Source organism: Puntigrus tetrazona, chromosome 18 (assembly GCF_018831695.1).
Source record: "Puntigrus tetrazona isolate hp1 chromosome 18, ASM1883169v1, whole genome shotgun sequence".
Classification (NCBI taxonomy): domain Eukaryota; kingdom Metazoa; phylum Chordata; class Actinopteri; order Cypriniformes; family Cyprinidae; genus Puntigrus; species Puntigrus tetrazona.
In genome coordinates this window covers 7,575,217-7,581,379 of record NC_056716.1, presented here as the reverse complement: position 1 = coordinate 7,581,379, position 6,163 = coordinate 7,575,217, and positions in this window count along the sequence as shown.

The window sequence follows — 6,163 nt, the reverse complement described above, 5'->3', positions numbered from 1 at the left end:
ATGAGAAAACATTGAAGTCAGCATTTTTAAATATGAACTATCCCTGTTCATTCGTATAATACAAACACCATTTTGCCATTCGTGTGAAGGGGCCAGTTTTGTGTTTTATTTGGCCATAACACACCCTAGTAACGATCCAGGCATGCAACGGTGGGGATTGATGAATGTATGTGTATGTGTGTGGGCCCACATGATATTTACTTTCATTTGATAATTAAATGCCAGTTACGGTTATGGGTATTGTCCCAGTTGCTCTTACAGCAGACTGTATGTAGTCAGCGGGACTTACTTCAGTAGTCATTCATAGATACAGAGATATAAATTGTAAATAATTCACTCAGAGCCAATTTTAAGTGAGAAGATTAACTTTTTGCTTTACTAAAGAGTTGTCATTGAGACAGTGAATACTTATACTGTATGGTATATTTGGTTAAATTTGTTTTTATACTCTGTCTATTATGTATTTATTTAGCTATTTTTCTATTTAATGACATTTACATATTTATTGAGATTTAACTATTTACTTTTGTGATAAAAACTTTCTAGTTTTTATACTTACCTTACATGTAGGCATAGCTTGTAAATAGTAGCAATAACAGAGGTGTGTAATAGTTTTGTGTGATATTTTTAACTTGTCGAGAGACATATAACGAGAATTCAGTGCTCCATCCTTACAGAACTTGATAGCTGTAACTCTTGAGAGGGCAGGTGGTGCTACAGGTGTATAAAACACATTTGCACAGTGCAGTTGAATGATTAATATTATTAAAGTGAATGTCCAAAAGCCACCTGTTCACTGAAATACCCACAAATGAAAATAAATTGCATGTGGTTGTGTTGTCTTAAGGTCCCTATCTATATTGTGAATGCACAATTGATTATCACTTTTAACTTGTCAGATCTCACACGATATAATCTGACCCCATTCTTACAGTTATAAAATCGACCAATAAGGCCAAACGTTACAGCATGAAAGTTGGGATATTCTATAATGGTTAACAAGAAATATAAAAATAAAATGCTTAGCATGGCGTGATGTTTAAGACAGTGAAAAAATCTGACATAATGTAAAAATTTTAATTTACTTAAGCTTTTACAGGCACTAAAATGTACAAAATGGATATATTAGTAGCATCTAAACGTACAAATACGTAAAAACGTAAAAAAATGTATTGACGTATTGACTATATCTAAAAATGGATCCTCATGAATATTGAAATTGCAGCATTACTTTTATTTTGTTGTCATATCAATAACGTTGTTTGCATGAATAACTGCATTATTAAATAGTTTACTTGATAAGAAATTATAATATTCTATTCTGTTCTGTGTAATTTCTACTGCCCGTTCGTTTACAAAAATTGGCCTTTTATAATATTAAACAAGATTTAATTTTAAACCCTTTTTAAACCCTTATTAAAAATAAATAACATTTCTGCAATAGCTTAACCTTTACTTGTCATTAATGTATAACTTATGTGCCATGGGCCACACAAAAGGCGTTTCTATTACATGCTGTGACTGACAATAGAACTATAAAATACACCAAAAACGCAAAATAATTACTAAATGAAACAATATTATTTGTGTAAACTGTAATTAGTAAGCTTCCAGATACTGAGAGGAACACTCCCAAATCCAAGCCTTTATTCTGCTATCTTTATCCCTACACCAAGCAGTGACACTAGTGTGGTCAATTGCATTTTATATTTTTTATAATCAGTGTAAAATGGGTAGGATTAAGCTTAAGTTAGGTTAAGGGGTCTAAAAAGCTACATTGCTTATTGAAAAAATTATCTAAGTGCATATTTTCTATAAAATGGGTAGGTTAAGGGGTTTAAAATGTAAATAGCTTGTTGACAAAACAATAAAAATGCACTGATACAAATATCTTAACTATATAAAAGACACGCAAATATTTAATATTTTTATTTAAAAATATATATCAATTTGTATGTTTTAAATGTTGAAATACATTTATATTGTACGTTTAGCATCAGTAAAAACTTAAAATGTACATTTTATGCTTGTAAATGTTACATATTCATACCTACCTACATGAGATCAGGCTGCAAATTCAGTTAACACTAGGCATAAGATAAGCAGATAAGCAGAACAGGCCAAAATTTGAACAGAATGTGCAAGGTTCCACAGTAAGCATTTTCCTCCCACATGAATGCTTAAAAGTGTCTTAATGCATTAAGACAATGACCGAATTAGGTATAAAGTTTCTTAATAAATTGTACTAGTATGCACAGACAAAATAAAAATGACATATGTTTGAATTTGATATTGGTGGGGACAATTAAGTTGAGTTCATATTCTGGGTTTATATGCTTGGTTATGACATTAACACATTGTTCTAGGACATTAAGGTTTTTACCATTGTCCCTAAAAGTTGTTTTTTTAAGAGCTACCATTGGTCAATTAATTCAATTCATTTTTTGAGACACCCAGAACTCTAATGCTGCTGTAATGTTGTTGGTTTATATAATCAATTTTGTCTTTATTGTCTCTTGAAAAAAATGTCTTCCCACCAATGTCAATATCACACATATGACAGTATGCATGCACTATATTCCATATCCTGGGCACCAAGTGCTGGTCAGTGTTGGAGGTTTGTTTGAATCAGTCAACGCTTCATCAATCATACAAGCCTGTTGCAGTCAGATAGTTCATCTAATAAAGGCTTTGGCTGACAGACTGACAGACAGCCAGACCAGTAGTATTTCGTAAAATGGTAATTTTTTCAGTATTCCCAAATATGTAAGCTACAGTATCAGCTACACTCTCTCTACTACATCCTATTCTGCTTTAGAAGCAAGGTATTAGAGAGCAACTATCACCAACAAAAGGACCGATAGTGTAATTATGTTTGAGTTTAATAAGATCATTCTGTCTCTTTCATTTCTATTCTGTCTCTTGTTTAGAGCAGGTATATTTAAATAGGAAGAGAAAGTACAGGTTTCTGAAGTTCTCTGGCCCTCTAGGTCCCCTGTATTTCTGTCAGGAGTCTTGCTCTTTCTGCTTTGTGCTTTTGGTGAACTGAGTCCTAGGCCCTGATTTGGCCCAGCTGGAGAGAGGGAATGATCAGAATTGGATTGATGCAGACAGAGCTAAAGTAAACAGTTGTGGTGGCTGGGCAGGCAGTTAGCAGCCTTTGGACAGATGATCAGGGGGCCTGCACAGACCACACACGCAGGCATGCACTGAAGGACCACACATGGGCTCAGCTGAAGGGGAAAAAATGGGGCCCTCAGCGCACAAATGCATGGCCCATCAACAGGGCATTCCTACGGCTAAAGGCAAGCTCAGAGTCTGGACCGGACCTGAAGAGAGTGTGAGGTGTTCAAGACATGCCATCTGTGTGTATACAATACTGCAGAAGAAGACAAACAGGTGTTTCTATTTGTTGTGGCGGAAATAAACTTTCGATGTGAAGAGGTCTTCGTAAACAAACAGGAAGCAGTTCATAAAGACGTAATTTTCCACTGCTTCTATGATGAGGCACAGCGCAAAATAAAACAAAGACAAAAACACACTGTAATATGCTATTTATGAATATGATATTTAAATATGCCAAACAATGTAAAGACAATTCAAAACAACATTATTAAAACAAATTTAATCAATCATGTTTTAAACTTTTTTTAAATTTTTAAAAAGCAAGTGGTAAATTTGCTAATTAATTTTTTTTTCAACATTCCTTAGCATATGTTTAACAATGTTACTACAAAATATATAATCGTAAATTACAAAATAATAATAAAAGTAATAATAATGTTTCATATAATTGTATATATAGCATAGTTGATTGTAAAGCCGAGAGAGGAATTCCAAATTGTTTGATTTATGTGAATACTTTGTTATATAACTATTAAGTAGAGAGAGATGTGCTTTACGTAACTATATGCTTTAAAACTTCTTTTGCAATTGCTGTTTATGTCAAACGTTTTTAATTTGCATTTCTTCTCATTGAGAGAGAGAGAGAGAGAGAGAGGAAAAGAAAACAATAAATGACTAAGACCATCAAATTGATCAGAGACACATCAGAAGAGGGAACACATTTCAAGTAACTGCTGTATCCAATCAAAGCATTTTACATCGCAGTATTCTATGTGATAATGCAAATAAGTTTTAGTATTATATAGACCGTCACCTTTAAAGGTTAGTCTGTTATTATAGTCTAGAGCAATAAGGTTTTTGGACAGATGGTCAGTCAGCCACACACATATATTAGTGCCAGGAGAACAGTGCAGGTCATCAGTGTGTGTGTTTATCTGGACAGTGTCAGCTTGACCTGAGGGGAGTAAATGCTCTCAATCACACTTAGTTTTCAACTGCCATTTACTGAAAGAGAGTTTTTAACACCAGTGCTGCAGATAAACAACACTGCCTAAAAACACTGCATACACACTTGAGAAAGTACAGCTGGATCTTAGGTCCTGCTTACATTTGGTCATTTCATACGTTTTCGCTGACTGGATTTTGATAAGATTTGTTAAAAAGTTAGCACAAGTACAAATAGTGATATTTTATTTACACTAAGCTAATAATAAAGTATTATACTAAAGATTATGTTTATACTAAAATAACAGGATTTTCTGCTATTTATACTAGTTATTACAAATAGTGACAATTATTGTAGTACATTATAAAAGTTTGTTATTGTAACATATTGAGTGTATATTTTAGTTTTAATTCAAATTACTAAATTGATGGCACCTTATTAGGACAAAAAGCCACAAGACATAATTTTTAACTTATTATTATTTTCTATTTTAAATATTTTAATTAGAAATAAATGCTGTTTTGATGTGATGCGATTTGAAATTTGAAAAGAAGGGAAAATAGTTAATCAGAATCCAACCTGGGTGGAATGTGTCAAAATTATTACAATACATATTTGACTATCTGCACCACTGTAGCTGAAAATAGTCAAATGTCTTTTATAATATTTACTTGGGCTTTTCATGATCGGATATCTATAAATGAATACACTTAAATAAATATTAACAAACACGATCACCTCACAACATTGCTGTGAGTAATATTTATTTTCTCTCGAGTAAACTACAAGTGCTTTTTACAGTTGACAGTTCAACAGAAAGCCCAGCAATCAACCTTTCACCAGAAATATTATTCAAATTCATGTTTTCTAAAGGTCTACATCAGGATAAAGATACTAGTGTTTGAGAGGGTTTAGAGGGTCATCATGCAGTGCTAAAATATGCCTTAGAAAAAATAGCAACATAGACATGCTGTTTCCTGTAGGGCTCTGAGAGTGTCTGGGACCCTGCTGGGTAACACAGAGGTCACAACCTATCCACGCAGGAAACTGTCTTTCACATGTGCTTACACGCACACACAGCATGAGAACCACTGTGAATCCTGAAAGACGTGTGTGCATAGCATACACTGAATCATACACTGAATCAAACAGAACACCTTTTTAGAACGATACAGTATGTGCACAAGACATCACAGTCACACACTCAACTGAAAGAAAACTACATTTTCATAAAGAAAATGACGAAGATCATTATTAGCACCAGAGAGAGAGGTTTAACAAACACTTTACTCTAAGAAACTTCACAATAATATATCTAATAAAATACACTAATAAAAAAATTTAAAAACGAAAATTGACAAACACAATTAATAATCTTAAAATGCATCTGGTCATCATGAATTAAGTGAAGGATTTAACACCCTACACATCACAAAAAGTTCCAACATTATTTGTAAGCCTGTAATAGGCAAACTCAATTTTCAATCTTCTTTTACCAAACATCATTTCAGGATACACTGTAGTAAGCTGAAACCTTTGTTCTTGTTTCCAGTTTGGTTTTTCTAATTAAATAATACAATAAACACAATTTCTCCTCACAATTTTTTTTTTTTTTAATTCCCACAGTAAACACTACCAGATAAATCCTCATTACAAAAAAAAAATTACTTACTGATATATATCTTCTTATAATCAAGTGTCAACAAATTGGCTATTACATTGTCTGACTGCATTAATTAATTAATTAATAATAATAATAATAATAATAATAATGATAATAATAATGTAGAATATGTGGAACTTTAAGAGACATTTTCTCCATGACCTTCCTCTTCCGGTGGAAACATGAACCAACCTGCATGGAAACTACAA